The sequence below is a fragment of the Cervus elaphus genome, chromosome 9, assembly GCF_910594005.1.
Source record: "Cervus elaphus chromosome 9, mCerEla1.1, whole genome shotgun sequence".
NCBI classification, from domain to species: domain Eukaryota; kingdom Metazoa; phylum Chordata; class Mammalia; order Artiodactyla; family Cervidae; genus Cervus; species Cervus elaphus.
This window is the reverse complement of record NC_057823.1, coordinates 12,863,406-12,883,914: the sequence shown is the minus strand read 5'-3', so window position 1 is coordinate 12,883,914 and position 20,509 is coordinate 12,863,406. Positions and strand designations below refer to the sequence as shown.

Sequence of the window (20,509 nt, the reverse complement as noted above, 5' to 3'; positions counted from 1 at the left end):
CAATCTGATACATAGGCTTTCTATTTGTACTTTTCCCTACTTCAAAATTTTCCTACCTTTGGATCAGAAATATTTGGAAATACTCATGTCCTTCATGAGAGGACTGAGTTTCTTAAGGATAATTTATTCTTGAATGACATGTCATTACAAGTAAGTTTTCTCTTATGTTTCTAAACAATAGTTATTAGTTTCATTACTCATTTTTATTTAAAGTAAAGTTGACAACTAAGGTATTTTAAATAGGTTCTAATAGGTTATATTGAACATTCAGATGTGGAACTGTGGATACAGAGCTGACTATAAAAGTATATTTAGATTTTTTTACTGCACAGAAGGTCAGTGCCCTTCACCACTGCATTGTTCAGAGTGAACTTGGTATATCACAATATTTACATGACCAAAGGATGACTCACTGGAAGACTGAAATGCCTATACAGTCACATGATTCAAGGTTACATGTTTAAAGCAAACAAGCACACTTTTCATCTTTTCCTGCTTATCTGGAGAGGAAACTTAATGTACCAGTTTTTAATATAGTTATCTGAAATAAAATTTAAAGACAGAGTATTCATGAATGCTACCTTTAAATATCAGAATAATTTGTAGTTGAGAAGAAGCTGATTAATACAATTGTCTTCAGTTCTGTTCACTTTTATTTTTGATCAGTTAGCTATTGTTGCATAATAACTCATTTTCATAGTAGATGCTTTAATATAATGCTTATTAACAAATGAGTTTGTACAGTGTGTGGTTATCCTGATCTCTGTTTGACTCCTCATGAATCTATTCTCAACTGTCATTTTCTATGTTGTAATTCTAAAGTCTCAACCATGATGTTGTATAGTGTTATACTGAATGTCTTTCTTCACCAATATATGATAGTTAACTCCATATATATATGTCAATCTCACAGTTTACGAAAAAATAAATATATCTTTGATGACATCAGCGTCATGGTAGCACAAGACACTCCCTTTTCCTCTCCCCTTCTATCTCTGATTAATCAGAGTTCCATAACTCAGCGAATATTCATCTGTCCCATAACCAGGAGTCCAGAGAGTCATACAATTTTACATGTTAAATTGGGTTGATTAGAATACATAGAAGAGGTGCATCTAGGGGAAAACAGCAAGAGGCCGTGTCCCCGGTCCCAGCCCAATGGCTGAGGCAGCTGAGCCCGCAGACCCAGAGCACCCGGTAGGACCAGTGGAGGAGGCACACGGGAACCTGGCCTTCCAGATGCAGCCTTATCTACAACCAAAGGGAAACAGGCAGCAGTGCTGGTGGGGACCTTGAACCAGGTGACCCTGGATGATACAAAATTGCCCGCTATCATGTTCCCTGAGCAGAGATGCCAGCCACATCAGGGACATTAGCAGCTCCAAGACACCAGTGACCCTGGAGGCACCAGCAGTGATGACAATGCACCAAGAAGTGCCTCTGCCAGGGGCAGTGAAGGACAAAAAAATGTAGTTTCTTAAAAATAGCCAGATGAGTGAGCGCATGCGTGCTGTCACTCAGTTGTGTCCGACTCTTTGCCTCCCCCTGGATTGCAGCCCTCCAGGCTCTTCTGTCCATGGAATTTTCCAGGCAAGAATACTGGAGTGGGTTGCATTTCCTACTTCAATAAGTGCAACTCGGATGCAACTCAGGTAAAAGAAACAAAAGACTTGTGTTACTGTGTCACCTAGCTGAAAAACATAGAAAGGCCTCTTGTTACCAGTTTGTGGAATTGTTAGAATCAGAATGAACAGACTTTTACCTAAATGAAAAAGGTGTTTGTAATTTCAAATGCACTGCCAGAGGCGCTACCACTGGGCGCCATGAAAAACCGCAGTAACACAGAATCACAAAAAGAAAATGACAGTTTTCCAGAAACCAACCTTAACACCATAGAAGAATGTGATCAAGCCAGTGGAAAACTCAAATAGTGTCATGGAGAAACTCGGGAAGCTATGGGAACACTCACAAAAGCACTTAAACTCATAAATTAAAAAAAAAAAAATGAAAATAAGAAACGATTTTCAAAGAGATGAAAACTCTTAAACATAACCAAACAGACATACTGCAGTTGAATAACTCTGTAAATGAGATGAAAGATGCATTCAGGTCAGGTCATTGCTCAGTCGTGTCCGACTCTTTGTGACCCCATGAATTGCAGCACGCCAGGTCTCCCTGTCCATCACAAACTCCCAGAGTTTACTGAAACTCATGCCCATCGAGTTGGTGATGCCATCCAGCCATCTCATCCTCTGTTGTCCCCTTCTCCTCCTGCCCCCAATCCCTCCCAGCATCAGGGTCTTTTCCAATGAGTCAACTCTTCACATGAGGTGGCCAAAGTATTGGAGTTTCAGCTTCAGCATCAGTCCTTCCAATGAACACCCAGGAAAGATGCATTAGAAAGCACTAAAAGTTGAGCAGATCATATGGTGAAGAGAAATAGTGACCTCAAAGGTAGAATGATTTAGGAATAAGAGAACTTTTTTTTTTAAAATGAAGAGACTCTACAAGAATTATAGGACTCCAATAGAAGAGGTAATAAGTATACTGAGTATCTTAGAAGGAAAAGAGAGTGCGAGAGAAAGAAAAGATGCTATTTAAAGAAATAATAGCTGAGATCTTTCCCAGATTAGGGAATAAATAACAGGTAGAATGTAACAGTGGAGAAGGAAGTGGCAACCCACTCCAGTGTTCTTGCCTAGAGAATGGAGCCTGGTGGGCTGCTGTCTATGGGGTCGCACAGAGTCAGACACTACTGAAGCGACTTAGCAGCAGCAGCAGAATATAACAGGTGGTCCAACTTACCAATTATAAAGCCTTTCTTAATGACATAGGGATATATTTTGAAGCTGTATTCATGGGTGGTGATCATTTATGATCTTTTGCTCATACTCTAAGATAGCTTCCGCACGTGGCACTAGTGGTAAAGAACCTGCCTGCCAATGCTGGAGACTTAAGAGATACAGGTTCGATCCCTCAGTCAGTCAGGAAGATCTCGTGGAGAAGGAAATGGCAACTACTCCAGTATTCTTGCCTAGAGAATCCCATGGACAGAGAAGCCTGGCAGGCTAAAGTCCATAGGGTCGAAAAGAACCAGACATGACTGGAATGACTTACTGCACTGTGTGTCTCACCTCTCAGTCGTCTCCTGATTTATTATGACAGTCTACAGCTGTACATTTGCTCTGCTGGTATCCATAGCTCATAGTCAAGTACAGCCTCAGTGATGTTCACTGTGGTTACACCCGTGCTGAACCATTTCCTCTTAGTCTAAGGTATGACGATATAAAGAAAGCCCTGAAAAGGTTCTTTGGGATGGCAGCAATAGGAAGACTAATTGTCATAGGGTTAAAGAAGTCCTCAGTTTTTTGCACACTGCCAAGCATTTGAGCCAGAACTTAATATTCTTTATTCAGAGTGTGAACATAGAATTGCTCTGTGTCTCTATTTCCTGAATTTTCATTTCTTTGATTCAACTTCTTTATACCATTGAAGTAACTCACATTTATGTTTCCTTCTCTGTCTGATTTACAATTTTCCCCTTTGTTCATTTTCTACTTTCTCAAAGCTTCCCCAAACTTGATTTAAAATATATGTAATCCTATTTATTTCATAAGGCAGCATGGATTTCTTAAGAATAATTTCTGCTCAGAGGACATATATCATCCCAAATAATTTTTCTCTGTGCTACTGAAAGATTGTAGTAAACAATAGGACTACTGTGGAAAAACTACATTTATTATTAGCCAAGGTACTTAATATGATCTTATAATAGAGGAAATCTGAGACTACAGCTTTTCATTTTGTGTACAACATTCTTCTGAAAATCACTGCCATAACTGTCTTTGAAAATGGAGATTGAACCTACAATGTGTTTTATAGGTGATTATCTAGTCTTATTCTTCTCTTTCAGATCCTGTTCTCTTATTCAGCATTGTCCACAGTGCCTACCTTAGTTACTGACAAATGATAATCCACTACAGGTTTCCAAATGAAGTCTACACAGCTACACATATTTGAGTACATTCACTTAATATGACCTTTAAGTCAGGGAAAAAGTGTCAATGGGATGAAAATTTAAATTACATTTTTTATTACTAGGCAAAATATTTTATTTTCATGCTCTATAGCTTTTCAATAAAGTATCAGTTTTGGTGTCCATGTGAAAGTATTGTTTTCATTAGGGTCAAGCAATGGTTGATGTGTTTATGATGACAAATTATGTGTAATCACCTATAAGTGACTCCCACTCTTGGTGGCTCAGTGGTAAAGATTCTGCCTGCAATGCAGAAGACCGGTGTTCCATCCCTGGGTGTGGAAGATCCCCTGGAGAAGGAAATGGCTACCCACTCCACTATTCTTGCCTGGAGAATCCCATGGACAGAGGAGCCTGGCAGACTACAGGACATGACTGGACATGACTGAACAACTAACACTTTCACTTTTCTCCTATAAGTGAGTGAAGAACTTGTTTTCAAACTTATATACATAAAAGCTTCTTGGTGAGAAGACTAACCCTGTGTATACTTGACTCTAACCCAGGACCACAGCCTTGCTATTGAATGTGATTCCCAGGGTAGGCATTGCAACATCAACTACTCGTTAGAAATGCAGTCCTTGGCCCCACTAGAGACCTGATGAATCAGAATTTGTATTTGAACCACAAATCTTGGTGATTTGTATGCAAAATGAATCTATAGATGTTCTGGTCTGAATAGGATTTCTCACATTCTTACTTTTGCCTTGCACAGGCTAATTATTTGTATTGCATGCTGTTCTGTGGTTGAGAATCACTGCCCAGAGTTCTAGAACTAGGAGATTCCAATCCAGACTCCAGCCCTTACTTGGTTTATACCATTAAGTAGAACATTAAATCCTTCAGAGTCTCATTTTGACAATGGAGAATGGAGTTCATAAAAGTACTACTTCATACAATTCACTGTTTTTAAAATTAAATCTGACAATTTCTATAATATGCCGGGGCTTCCCAGGAGACACTAGTGGTAAAGAACCTGCCTGTCAATGCTGGAGACTTAGGAGACATGAGCTCGATCCTTGGGTCAAGGATAATATGCCAAGTGAGCTTATTGGGCATAACAATATCTAAATATCCCTCTTATAATTAAATACAAATGTTTTATAATGCTTTAGAAAATGACAGTTCTCAATTTCTAATATAGGTAGTACATTCTTAATTGTCTTGGGAAAGCTATCATGAACACAGGGATTATAATACCTAAGGTTTTACACTAAAAAAACAAACTTATCCCCCTTTTTGAAGAGGGGAAAAGTCATCTTCAAAGCTTTGAAGACCCATGTGATCTAGTCAAGACAAATTCTTAATATCATATGTTTGAGTGACCTAGTCAAGACAAATTCTTAATATCATATGTTTGAGAAAATTTGAACACAAGGATGTGATGAGATTCTGTGAGAATTAGAGCTTTGGAAGAAGGAGAGTTAAAAGAGAGGCAGTAATAAAAATTTAATTTATCTTATAAAGCAGTCTCCTAGGAACAGAGAATTAGCAGAAAAAAAAATTCATTCTGTCCAGACCAGTGTCTCCAAGGGAAATCATGTACATAGAGGTTAGAGTAACAAGAGGAAAGCATGTCTAATTAACATGGAAGCTCTAAATATCTCCTCTGCTGCAGTCCCTCAGCCTGTGCCACTTTGGTTGGACAAGATGTGGTCCTTGCTTTTGCAGTCGTACATCTGGCTGAGAGGTCAGTGCTTGGCCTCTTCCTGTTGTCCTGTTTGGGAACAAAAATTTGGTCTGCCTCATCATCTTTTAGCGAGGAGTTTTAACTTCCATTGGAAAAGCCTTCTCTCTGAATCTGCTTGCAGGTGAGTCTCAGAGCTCCGCAGACACTGCAGGGAGAGAAGCAGAGAGGAGAGAAGCCAGAAACGTGGACGTGACAGAGGCCAGAGGTCAGCTGTCTGCTGGCTTCCCTAATATTAATGTGTTTGTTTACGATCTAAAAATAAAGTGAACATTGTGCTGGGAAATGCAAGTCTCAGTGTTGACAACTAGATGGTCATAGCAGAAGTCCAATTAAAAAGAATGGAAGTCATAAAATGCTTCCAGTAGATGTAGACAGTAAGTATAAAGATTTTATTTATTTATTTATTTTATTCTTCTTCTGCTTGTCTTTATTTATTTTTTCCATTTATTTTTATTAATTGGAGGCCAACCACGCCACAATATTGCAGTGGCTTTTGTCACACATTGACATGACAAAAGATTTTATTTATTAACAGGAGTGGGCAAATAGGGAAAAGCCTCAGGAAAAAGAAGTCTTCTGCTTTTGTTCCATGTATTTCTGGTTTTGAACTGATAGTTTATCCCATTTGCATGTTTTCCTTTTGGGATATTCAAATTCTAAGGTGTTTCACATCATAAAGATATCACTGTTTGTGTCCTTAGCAAAAATATGTTTTTCTTTATTGTTTTTTCTGGACATCAAGGAGATGTCTTTGAACTTGGAATGTTGACAAACCAAGGGAGGTTTTATTTATTGCATTGTGTCTAGAGCTATTTGAGTTTACTGGATATCTTCCCCTGATATTCATATGTCTATTCTGTTCCTCTGTCTCATAGTTTTTATATTTCTTTAAATAAAAAGCAGAAATTAGCCATAGCAAAATGGAATTCCAAGTTTATTTCCAGGTTTATTTCCATGGAAAACTTATAAACTGGGATTTCTGGGTACCATTTACAAATTCTTCATGAGAAAGATAATCTGATTTGACTAGCTTGAGTTGTAACTAATCGGGGCCTAAGGAGGGTGGATCTGGGTGAGGAATGCATGGCAGTAACACAACCTAGGGGGACAATGTTGTGTGTGTGTATGCATGTGTGTGCACGCCTGAGCCTTGGGAAGTGAAAGCAGTTCTTTGAAGCACCTGGACTCACACATTGAGATGACTTAGAACACAGAAGCCAGAATTCAATCAACAGATGGTGTGAAGAAGTGGATCTGATATAATCACAGGAATCTCCTACGATTAAGCTAATAAAGTGCTGGGAACAACACAGAAGGAGTGATTCTCTGTGGACTGAAGGTTCACCTTTAGTGGGGAGGCCACCTTGTTCCTCAGGATCCCTGACACCATCTCTAATCACTCCTCTTCTAGCTTATTCCTCTGCCCCACTGCCTTCCTTGTTTGGATCTGAACATGTGGAATAAGCATCTTCCTCAGTTACTTTGCGGTGGCCAGGCACAAACTTCTCCTCATGTCAAACTAGATCCTTCTCTCTCTTTCTTTGCTATCTGTTCAATTATCACCTTGCTTTCTGACCCTGCCTGAACCTCAGTACAAAATAACACCTCCTACAACTCTCTTCTTTATATCTGGTTTTGTTTTCTTCATAACATTTGATACCAGCTTACATATAATATTTTATTTGCATATCATCTCTCATCATCCTTGGATTGTGAGAGATTTGTTTTCCATCACTCTCTACTTATTGCCTGCCTATAGTTGAAACACAGTTGGCACTCAATATGTATTTCTCAAATATATGAAACAATTTCTCATTAAATCTCTAGAATATATGACTTCTGGAAGTATGCTGAGAATGGGACAAATATTCCTAGTCAGAAATGAAATGGAGTATACCCTCAAAGAGAACTTCTCTGTAAATAAAATATTAACATTGATTTATAAAGAGCTAAATAGTTTTAGCTATGTGAATTACACCACTTTTTGTGAAAATTAGTCATATTATTTTTTCTTTTTCCTGTTAGTCATCTCCACCACATGGAACCAGCAAATAATACACAAATTTCAGAATTTCTTCTTCTGGGACTTTCAGAGGAACCAAAACTACAGCTGCTCACATTTGGACTTTCCTCTCCATGTACCTGATCACTGCATTTGGAAACCTGCTCATCATCCTGGATGTCAGCTTAGACCCCCACCTCCACATTCCTGTGTACTTCTTCCTGTCCAACCTGTCCTTTGCAGACATCTGTTTCACCTTCACCATCATCCCAAAGATGCTGGTAAATATTCAGACACAGAGCAAAGTTATTACCTATGGAGGCTGCATTGCCTAGATGTATTTTTACATTCTCTTTGGAGAACTAGATGATGTCCTCATAACTGTGATGGCCTATGACCGCTTTGTGGTCATTTGCCACCTTTTGCATACATGGTCATCACGAGCCCCCGTCTCTGTGGACTTCTGGTTCTGACATCCTGGGTAGTGGTTGCCTTGTTTTCCTTGCTACACAGCTTAATGGTGCTGCCATTGTCCTTCTGTCCAGTTGTGCAAATTCCCCATTTTTTCTATGAACTCAGTCAGTTGGTACAGCTTTCCTGTTGTGACAACATTCTTGATGACATAGTGATGTATGTTGCAGCTGCCCTGCTAGGTGTTGGTCCTGTTGCTGGTATCCTTTACTCTTTTTCTAAAATAGTTTCCTGTATATGTAAAATCTCAGCCTGGGGGAAGTATAAAGCATTTTCCACCTGTGTGCCCACGTCTCAGTTGTCTCTTTATTTTATTGTACTACCTTAGGTCTGCTGCTACCCATTTCTCACACTCAAGTGCAATTGCGTCGATGATGTGCACTGTGGTCACACTTAGCTGAACACCTTCATCTACAGTCTGAGAAGTAAAGCCATAAAGAGGGCTCTGAAGAGATTCCATTTCATGCCAGTATAAAATGGCCAATTATACTAGGGCTGATGAAGTGCCCTTGATTGCATAACTCAAAGCCTCAGAACCAGAAATTGTGGTTCTTGAACACTGTGGAATAAAATTACTCCTTCTGATTTCCTGGCATTTCCATTTTTTAAATTCAGTTTCTTTGTGTAATTTTAGGGCTTCCCTGGTAGCTGAGATGGTAAAGAGTCTGCCTGCAAAGCAAAAGACCCTGGTTCAAGCCTTGAGTTGAGAAGACCCCCTGGAGGAGGGCATGGCAACCCACTCCAGTATTCTTGCCTGGAGAATCCTATGTACAGAGGAGCCTGGTAAGCTATAATTCATGGGGTTGCAAAGAGTTGGGCATGACTGAATGAGTTTCACTGTCACTGTGTACTTTTAGTAGATCTCTTTATTAAACGTTAGCCTTGGTTATATACATAGGCAGTTTTTATGTTTTCCTACTTCAAAATTTTCTTAGCTTTGGATCGAAAATGTCTGGAAATTCCATTTCTTTGATGGGGCATCATAGGTTTATTAAGAATAATTACTTCTCAAATTAAATATGTCATCCTAAGTAACTTCTCCTCTTTCCCTGAAGTGATGAGTTGCATTATTCATTTAAAACAAACATTTAAGAACCAAGATAATTTGTATTATTTTTTTAAAGTTGGTTGAATCAGTGATATAGAAAGATGACTGCAAAATTATAGGAGGATTTTTGACTATGCAGTAGGTTGGAAACCAACCCTCTTTTTGTTCAAAGGTCAACTTGTGTGTCTATATACACTGCTTTGGTCAAAAGGTTGATTTTCTTTTTTCCATACCATAGCATCTTGGGCTTTCATGGTGACTCAGAAGGTAAGAAACTGCCTGCAATAGGAGACCCAGGTTTGATCCCTGGGTCAGGAAAATTCCCTGGAGAAGGAAATGGCTACCCTCTCCACTTTCTTGCCTGGAGAATTCCGTGGAGAGGGAAACCTGGTGGGCTACAGTCCATGGGGTCCCAAGGAATCTAACACCACTGGATGTGATTTAGCATGCACACATATTGGATGGCATATTTTAATATTTTCACTGTTTCCTTTTGAAAACTTCCAATGATGCCTACAAATATGACTCTTCCCATTGCTCTAAATAAAATAACTCAAATTTTTCTAAATTTCATCATAAACGCTAAGGGGGAAGCAGATAAACAATAGCTCTTATATATCCCCTATATATTCAATACAAAGGCATTTCTTCAACTTCATTATCATAAATTACTCATAAGATAACTTGAATCTACCTGTTCATGGTATTCAAGGTCAGTACCAGCATGCTAACCTTGGTGCTGCAATGTTTCTGCACCAACATACATGTCCTGCCAAGCTCTCCTGGGTAGCTGGAAAGGATATCTGTGCAGTTATCTTTTAATACCTGTTACCTGACAAAAAGATAAATAATGTTACAATCAGAGGGTTTTCTTGAAATATCAGAATAAATGCCAAAATTAAGATTAATATAGTCATAGCTGTGGTTTTTCCAGCAGTCATGTATGGATGTGAGATTTGGACCATAAAGAAGGCTGAGCACTGAAGAATTGATGCTTTTGAACTGTGAGGCTGGAGAAGACTCTTGAGAGTCCCTTGGACTGCGAGGAGATCAAACCAGTCAATCCTGAAGGAAATCAACCCTGAATATTCATTGGAAGGACTGGTGCTGAAGCTGAAGCTCCAGTACTTTGACCATCTGATGTGAAGAGCCAACTCATTGGAAAAGTCTCTGATGTTTGGAAAGATTGAGGGCAAGAGGAGAAGGGGGCAACAGGATGAAATGGTTGGATTGCATCACTGATTCAGTGCACACACTGTTGCTGTTTTTCAGTTGCCCAGTAGTGTCTGACTCTTTGCGACCCCATCCACTGCAGCACGTGAGGGCTCTCTGTCCTTCATCATCTCCCAAAGTTTGCCCAAGTTCATAACCATTGCATTGGTGATGCCATCCAGCCATCTCATCCTCTGACATCCTCTTCTTCTGCCCTCAATCTTCCCCAGCATCAGTGACTTTACCAGTGAGTCAGCTGTTCACATCAGATGAACAAAATACTGCAATTTCAACTTTAGCATCAGTCCTTCCAATGAGTATTCAGGGTTGATTTCCCTTAAGATTGACTGTTCTGATATCCTTGCTGTCCAACGGTCTCTCAGGAGTCTTCTCCAGCACCATAGTTTGAAGGCATCAATTCTTCAGCATTCCACCTTCTTTACAGTCCAACTCTCACAACCATACATGACCACTGGGAAGAACATAGCCTTGGCTATCAATGGACATTTGTTGGCAGAGTAATTAATATCTCTGCTTTTTAGCACACTGTCTAGATTTATCATAGTTTTCTTGCCAAGAAGCTAACATCTTCTGATTTCATGGCTTCAGTCACCATTTGTCATGAAGTAATGGGGCCAGATGCCATGATCTTAGTTTTTACTTTTTTTTTAATATTTAGTTTTAAGCCAACTCTTTCACCCTCATCAAGAGGCTCTTTAGTTCCTCTTCACTTTCTGCCATTAGAGTGATATCATCTGCATATCTGAGGTTGTTGATGTTTCTCCCACCTATCTTGATTTCAGTTCGTAACTCATCCAGCCCAACTTTTCTCATGATGTACTCAGTGTATAGGTTAAACAAACAAGGTGACAGCAGACAGCTCTGTTGTACTCCTTTCTCAATCTTGAACCAACCACATGTTCCATTCAGGGTTCTAACTATTGCTTCTTGACCCACATACAGGTTTTTCAGGAGACAGGTAAGATGGCCTGGTATTCCCATCTCTTTGAGATCTTTCCACATTTTATTATGATCCACATGGTCAAAGGCATAATCAATGAAACAGAGGTAGATTTTTTTTTGGAATTCCCTATCTTTCTCTATGATCCAGTGAATGTTGGCAGTTTGATCTCTAGTTCCTCTTCTTTTCAAAATCCAGCGTGGCCATCTGGAAGTTCTTGGTTCACATAATGCTGAAGCTTAGCATGCAAGATTTTAAGCATGATCTTACTAGCATGGGAGATGAGTGAAGTTGTTTGATGGTTAGTATATTATTTGGTGTTACCCTTCTTGAGAATTGGAATGAGGATTGACCTCTTAAAGGATGATGCCATCAAGGTGTTGCATTCAATATGTCAGCAAATCTGGAAGACAAAGCAGTGGCCACAGGACTGGAAAAGGTCAATCCTCAATGGACAAGAGTCTGAGCAAACTCAGGGAGATAGTGAAGGATAGGGAAGCTGGGCATGCTGCATTTCATAGGGTAGCGAAGAGTTAGACATGACTTAGTGACTGAAAAACAACAAAAACAAAGAGAAGCAGAGTATTTTCATTGACCTCAATTCTATTTGTTCTGGTTATTCAATCAATAATTTCCTCAGTTATTGCAGCATAACAAGCCAATCTAAAATAAAATGATTTATCATAATGCCTTTATTATTGAATGGGGCAGTCAGGTGGGGAGTGGTACTGAGCTCTGCCTGACACTTGATGAATCTATATTCAGCTGTGAATCTCTACATTGTGTTTCTAAGTCTCATCCATGAATCTGCATGTGACTCTTGTGCCCTTTTCTCTCAAATATATTTATACTCATCTTACTCCATGTTTATAACTAAGTTACCCATTTACAGAAAGTAAATGAGCTTTTCAAATGTGAATATTCTTAATTTAAGGTCACTGTTCCTATATCCATATATGTTGTTGTTTAATGACTGTCATGTCTCCAACTCTGTGTGACCCCATGGACTGTAGCCCACCAGGCTCCTCTTTCTATGGAATTTCCCAGGCAAGAACACTGGAGTTGGCTGCCATTTCCTTCTCCAGGGATCTTCTCAACCCACAGATCAAACTCAAGTCTCCTGCATTGGCAGACAGATTCTTAAAAACACACACACAAAAATAAATAAATAAATAAAACCCCCCAATTAAAAGGAATCATTAGAAAGAAAAATGGAATTGTAGGAATCAGACTCCCTGACTTCAGACTATACAGCAAAGCTAAAGTGCCAAAACAGAGTGGTATTAGCACAAAAATATAAGTGTTGATCAATGCAACAGGATAGACAGCTCTCAGAATTAAGCCCATTTACCTAAGATCAACCAATCTATGACAAAGGAAGCAAAACTAAACCATAAGCATAGTCTCTTCAATAAGTGGTGCTGGGAAAACTGGACAGCTTCATGAACAAGAATGAAATTAGAACATTCTCTCTAACAGCATACAGAAAATAAACTCAAAGTGGATTAAAGACCTAAACATAAGACCAGATACTATAAGCTCTTAGAAGAAAAGAGGCAGGACTTTCACTTAATCACAGCAGTATCTTTTTGGATCTCTAGCCTGGAGTAATAGAAATGAAAATAAAAAGAAAGAAATAATACTTAATTAAGCTTAAACGCTTTTGCACAGTGAAGGAAACCATAAACAAAGCAAACAAAAAACTTTTTCTAAAGATGTGACCAGTAAGGGTTAATTTCCTGAATATACAAACATCTCATGCAGCTCAATTAGAAAAAAAAAATCCCAATTAAAAAATGAGCAGAAGATCTAAACATATTTCTCCAAAGACACAGATGTCTAAAAGGTGTATGAAAAGATACTCAAAATCACTATGTGTGCTGTGCTGTCACTTCGGTCATGTCTGACTCTCTGCAACCCTTTGGCCTGTAGTCCACCAAGCTCCTCTCCAGGCGAGAATACTGGAGTAGGTTGCCATTTTCTTCTCCAGGGGTCTTCTCAACCCAGGGATCAAGCCTGCATCTCTGGGTTCTACATGTGTATATGTGTGTGTATGAATTACTGTGCTGAATACCTAAAACAAACATGGTAGTGTAATTCAGCTATACTTCAATAAAAATAAATTAATAATTGTTAATGATTTTTAAAAAATTAAAAAGATGTTTACCACTTAATCTTTTAAAATTATCCTACTATTGTATATGGTATTTACTGTTGCAAATTGTGGGTTTATTCCCTTAGCTCATTAAATCTGAGATACCATTCCTTTCTCTTTTGAATACATTGACTTTTCCCGCTTTAATTGTAATTCTGGGCATTATGGGGATTTAGCTTCAGTTGGACTGCTGCCAGAATTGACTAATCTTTTTCCCTTTCAGGTCTCTCAGGGACTACTTGAGCTCACTAGATACTTTTTTTTTTTCTTCTTGCCTCTTATATACGTTTTTCTCTATCACTGTTTCTTTGACCAATTTTTAAAGTTTCTTTAATTACAAAACACAAAATTGTCATATTAAAAGGGAGACATATTTACATATGCATGAAATGATATTTGTGTGTGTGTGTGTGTGTGCCACTATTATGCTCAGTTCTCAGCCATGTCCAACTCTTTGTGACCTCAAGGACTGTAGCCCATCAGGCTCCTCCGTCCAAGGAAATTTCCGGGCAAGAATACTGGAGTGGGTTGCCATTTCCTTCTCCCGGGGATCTTCTGGACCCAGGGATCAAACCCGTGTCTCTCGTGTCTCCTGCACTGGCAGGCAGATTTTTTTTTTTTTTTTTTAACCACTGTACCATCTGGGAAACCTCAGGAAATGATAAGGGATAGAATTTGGGTATTATTTCTATATATTATGTATATAGATAATCTGACGCTGACAGCTTCTCCCATATCATCCATTTACTAGTAATTAGAAGAGATTGGTAGTAACTAGCCCAGGAGGTCACAGTGCACTCTGTCTATGCATGTGTGTGTGTGTGTATGTGTGTGTGTGTTGTGGGGAATGATCAGTTTTTTATGACAATTTGATCTGAAGTCTTGTACTCTGAAATAGGACGCTTAAAAGGCAAAACACCAGAATGTCAACCAACACATGAAAATGAGGCGGGGATACATTTCTATTCACAGGACTTATTGGATAAAAAAAAAAAAAAAAAGATACAGATGAACTTATTTGTAAAGCAGAAATATATGCACAGATTTAGGGAAGAGACATTTGGATACCAAAGCCGGGAGGGGACCAGATAAATTGTGAGATTGGAATTGACCTGTTAACTATGTATAAATAGACAGCCAATGAGAACCTATTGTGTATGGCATAGTACACCGCTTAATGCCATGTGGTGACCTAAATGGGAAAAAAATTTTAAAAAGAGGGGATATATCCCTACATACAGCTCAGCTGATTCAATTTGCTGTGCAGCAGAAACTAAGACAACATTATTATGAAACTACACTCCAAACAAAAAATAATTTTAAGAAGCCAATTATCAAAAAGCTGAAGAAATACTTCATTTTTGCAGGGCTCAGGCCATTGGAGCCTGAACTTCATTGTTCTTTGATCAGAGTGCTCCTTCTGTTTATTTCCTGAAATTTTTATTTCTTTGATTTCAACTTCTCTGTACTGTTGAAGTAAATCACATTATCATGTTTCCTTCTCTGCCTGATTTATAGGCAGATTTCCCCTTTGCCATTTCCTACTTTCTCATTTTTTTTTTCTCAGCCTTGATGCACAATATTTAAAATACCCATTTATTTTAAGGGCTAGCATATATTTCTAAAGAATAATTTCTTCTCAAGTGACAGACAGTATTCCAAGTAATTTTTATTTTGTGTTACTGAAAGAATAGTCACAAGTTACATTATTGATATGGGAAAACACTACACTTAATAGCTGGGTCAAGACATAAAGTTTTGTGATAGAGGAAGGCTGATACCACTGTTTTCACTTCTGTGTACATCGTCCCTATGTTAGTCACTGTCTTAACTGCCCTTCTTAAAAATGGAGTATTTAATTTTTTTTATAGGTGGTTATTCAGTTTTATTCTTCACTTTTGTATGTTCTCTCGTTCAGCTGTGTCCACAGTGCCTACCCTAGTCACTGGGGACAATGGTTATCAACTACGCGACTCCAAGTGCAGTCTACATAGAAACACAAATTCAAATAGATTCACTTAGCATCACCTTTGAGTCAGGGAAAATGTTAAATATGATAAAGAAAATTTTAATTTACAGTTTATATTTCTGAGCAAAATATATCATTTTCATTCACTATATCTGTTCATTGAAGTATGGATTTCAGTATCTATGGGAACAAATCCTATTTCATTAGGGTGAAGGATTGGTTGGTTTACACTTTACAAAAAGTGTTTACATTTTTTAAATTGAAGTATCTACTTGTATCTGTTTGCAAACTTCCAGTGCTGCATAGAAATGACTCTTTCTATGGCTTTAAACAAAATATACCTCCTTTTCAAATTTTTAATAACCATGAACGGGAAGCAGGCTTCCTTGGTGGCTCAGACAGTAAAGAATCTGCCTGTAGTGTGGGAGACCTGGGTTAATCCCTGGTTCGGGGAGATCCCCTGGAGGAGGAAATGGAAACCCACACCTGTATTCTTGCCTGGAGAATTCCGTGAACAGAGGAGCCTGGTGGGCTACAGTCCATGGGGTCATGAAGGGTCAGACATGAACTGAGCACCTACATATGCATATGTAATATCCATATATATCCTCATGATCAAAGAATGACTCATTAGAGAGCTTCAGTTTCTGTCCATACATGTGATTCAGGTCAGCATTTTGTACAAAGAGGCATATGTCCTTTTGACTCCTTCTGATCTCCTGGAGGGAACTTCCAGAGAGTATTTCATAAATACAATTATCTGTATTTAACCATGAATGCTATCTTCAAATATCAATAAAAATACTTAGAATGATATAAAACAAATGATTACAATTTCCCTGTTTTGCCAGAAGTTCTCACTTTTGTCTCAGGTTCAAAGGATTTGTTAACAAAATAAGCCACTCATTACATCCAAGTAAATATTACCAATATTTATTAGAGAATTATCTAGCTTACTTTTCACATACTAACATTAAAAGAAAAGTAGAAACAGCAGTGGATGCATCACCAAATTGACTTTTGACCAACATCCAGACTCAAACAGCACTGAGAAGTCCCGTGACACAGCTCATCGGGAGTCCCCATTGGGAAAGGGTTCCAGGCAGTGTGTCCTATCCATCGGTGAGACCTCAAAGATTTCAGTTCGGGGTTACCAGGTGTAATCCCAGGACTCAAACTGATATCATCATCAGTCTGTGAGCAAATGCACCTCTGATTTCATGTTAATGCTGTTGGTTTTTTCATGTAAAACTTGGAAAGTCCTTAAGCCTGGGGCCTGTTGGCCAGACCATCTCCAGGGGCTCAACAATCTCAAGATTCCTCCCCCATCTCATCTAAGGTGCTGCAAGTCTTGCACTCACAGTAGGCAGTCATTCACACTCAGGTCAGTGTCGAGGCAGGTCAGAAGCAAGGCCAGAGGCCTGCTCTGTTTTGTCCCCAAAGCCTAAACAAGTCTGTCTAATTTCTCTAACATTCCCTCAGTTCTGTTAGCTTTTATGTTCTATTGGTTGGCTCTTACTGCCTAAGAAGCTAACTTAAAAGCACTTATTTTATTATAGCTTCATTACCAATCCAGTGATTGTTTGATGGGTTTTTTCCAACCTCTTCTGGGCTGCCCATGGATCTAATTCAGCTGTGATTTGTTTCTGAAGCTTATCCATGATGTTGCATCTGCACTATTCTCCTTTCTTCAACCAATATAAGATGTTTACTCCATTTATATATGTATGTTAACCCTTTACTTTATGGGAGAAATAGTTTACAAATTCAAATCGGCTTAATTTCACTGTTTGTCTATCAATATATAACACTTTTCTTTCTTCCTAGTTATGTTACAGGAAGCACACTGACTGAAACCGCTCACCCTGGCCAGGCACCACAGTGACCATTAGCATGAGTTGTTTTAAGACAGGAGGTCCTGGGAAGGAACACAGAACTAATAAGCCACCACCAACTGGAAGAGTTTGGGAAAGGTCAAAAAGAGACACCACATGTCTGACCACCTCCCAGAATCCTTCTTGCTGGCATCCATCTTGGCTGAATAAGGCATGCACCACCAGGAAGGACTCTGAGTGAGAATGATTGGCTAAAGACAACCCAGAAACTAATCCCATCACCATAAAACCAGATAGCCAGTGGCAGAGCAATTCTCCTTGGTTCTGTTACCCTAGTACTCTCCGCCTGGGCACACTTTCCCAATAAAATCTCCTCGGACAATTCATTTCTGAGTGTTAGACAAGAGCCCAGTTTCGGGGGCCCTGGAAGGGGTCCCCCTTCCTGCCACAGTTATAAGGTGAATCTCCTAGCAGTATCTGGAGTGAATCAGCTGTGTTTAGATCTGACCTGACTCATGAACACTAAAATTTTAATTTTAATTAATTTACAAGAGTACAATTATATTCAGTAATCTTCACACCTTTAAAGGAGTACAGTTATATTCAGTAATCTTCACACAATCTGCCAAATTAAAGGATTCATACAAAACTGAGAATACATAATATATGGATTCATTTGTATGAAACTGGAGAAGATACTGAGTAAGTTTGAACTGCTTTCTCAAATAATTTTTAAAATGTAATCCACCTGGGAATAAAACCCTTATTTCTGAAGGCAGTATGGGATAATCCAACTTAATTCAGATGAAAGTTGTGAAATACGTGAAATGTTGGATATATTTTGAGCCCAAAGAAAACCTTCAAGAATAAGGAGTGTGTGTATGTCTATACATGTATGTGCATTTGTGAACATCTTTCTTTCAACTAAACAGACTCGAACAGATACTGTTGTTATAGGAAGGAGGGCACCCCTCCAGGGCCACAAGAGCAGACTTTTGTCTAACACTTGGAAAAGAATTGTCTGAGGAGACACGTGCTGACACAGTAAGAGAGTTTCCTGTAAGAAGGTACCCGGTGGAGAGCAGCAGGGTCAGGGAACCTAGGAGAATGGCTCTGCCACGTGGCTCACAGTCTCATGTTTTAAGGTGATAGGATTAATTTCCGGGGTGTCTTTGGCCAATCATTCTGATTCAGAGTCCTTCCTGGTGGTGTACGCATCACTCAGCCAAGATGGATGATAATGAGAGGGATTCTGGGAGGTGGACAGACACATGGTATCTCCTTTTGACCTTTCCCAAACTCTTCCAGTTGGTTGTGGCTTATTAGTTCCATATTCCTTACCAGGATCTCCTGTTGTAAAATAACTCATGCCAATGGTTGCTAGAGAGCCTGGCCAGGGTGGGTGGTTTCAGTCAATGTGAGTCCCCTAACACTGTGTCTTGAAATGAGTCTCAGTGGTTTTAAATCAAGACATCTGGAGGGCTTGGATCTTTCAGGATGTTCCAGGTGAGGATTAATTCCTTCTCCTATTCCAATTTCCAGGGGCCACCTGCATTCCTTATATCATGGAATGATATATATACTTATATTCTTCCTCCATCCTCAAAGCCAGCAGCCTAGCATCTTCACAAGTTTCTCTGACTCCAGTTCTTCTTCCTCTCTTTCACATTTAGAGGATCATTGTGCTTACACTAGTCCAAAGTGAAAATTCAGGCTAATTTTTGTATCTTAAAACACATTGCTAGTAGCTATATTCCATCTACTGTCTTAATTACCCTGCTATATAAACTAATATATTAGAAAGTTATTTGGTTTAGGATGTGACGTCTGTTGGAGTCCTTTATTCTGCCTACCACAAACTCTTCTTAATATGTATATTTTATTTTTGTCACTCAAGAGCTCTTATATTTAAAAGATCTGTCACATAATTCACTGCCACCTATAAAATGAGTGAGAAACTTTTTTCAAAATTACATACATAAAATAGCATCTGTGGAGTAAACTAAAACTATATACACTTGACCCTAACATAGGACTGCTGCCTTGATACCCAAACTGTGATCCACAGACCAAGATTTGCAGTTTCAATAACTAAGAGCTTGTTTGAAATCCATTCCATGGGCCCAATAGAGACCTCATGAAACAGATTCTGCATTTCAACCACAGACCATGGTGATTTTTATGCAAGTGAACTTGTAGAAGTTCTGGTCCAAAATAGCTTTTCTTACCTGTTGGCATTTGGGACAGTGCAATTACTTGTACTGGGCTCTGTCCTGCTGTATATAAGAGATTAACAGCATCCCTTTGCTGCTGTTTAGTCGCTCAGTCATGTCTGAATCTTTGCAACCCCATGGGCCATAGCCCACCAGGATCCTCTGTCCATGAGATTTCCCAGAGTGAGCATCCCTTTAGACACTGCCAAATATTCCCAGGAGAAAAATCATCTCTGGTTAAGAACCACTGCCCATAATCTGAAAACTGGAAGTATTTTGACTAATTCCAGTCAAGATTTCATCCCTCACTTGGTATGTACCTTTAAGCAGAACATTAACTCCCTCTGAGTTCCATCTCTACAATGGAGAATGAAGTTCATGTAAGTTCTAACTCATAGAACACAGTGTTTTAAAATTTAAATTTGACAGTTTCTATTATATGTAGGTTAGTAGTACATAAGAATATCTATAAAGGTCTTCCATAGTTACAAATATTTTATAAAGAGGGATAAATGACAGCTCTTAACTTCTGATATAAGCAGGGAATCCTTATTGGAACTGCAAAACTTTCATGAAACCAATGATTATAATTATTTTATTAAAGGAGCAAAATTATACCCCTTTAGCATTAATGGGAATAGTCACATTCAGAGATTTCAGAGGTTATGTTCCACTAAAATCAAAGCATTGAAGAACCAAGGTACTTAGTCAAGACAAACCTTCAATATTATACTTTTGAGAATATTTGAACTCAGGGATGTGATGAAGTGCTGGGAGTCAGAGCTTTGGACGAAGGAGAGGTAAAGGAGAAGGAGTGATGAAAACTGGATTCACCTAATGTAATACAGTCTGCTAGGAATGGAGAAGCAAGAAAAAAATACATTATGTCCAGACCAGCATCCCCACGGGAAATCATG

The 20,509-nt window shown here is 38.9% G+C and overlaps 1 pseudogene; it reads left to right on the top strand.

Moving 5' to 3' along the window:
• The first annotated feature begins 1,158 nt into the window (after positions 1-1,158).
• LOC122699960 lies at positions 1,159-8,674 on the top strand (annotated as a pseudogene).
• The last annotated feature ends 11,835 nt before the right edge of the window (positions 8,675-20,509 follow it).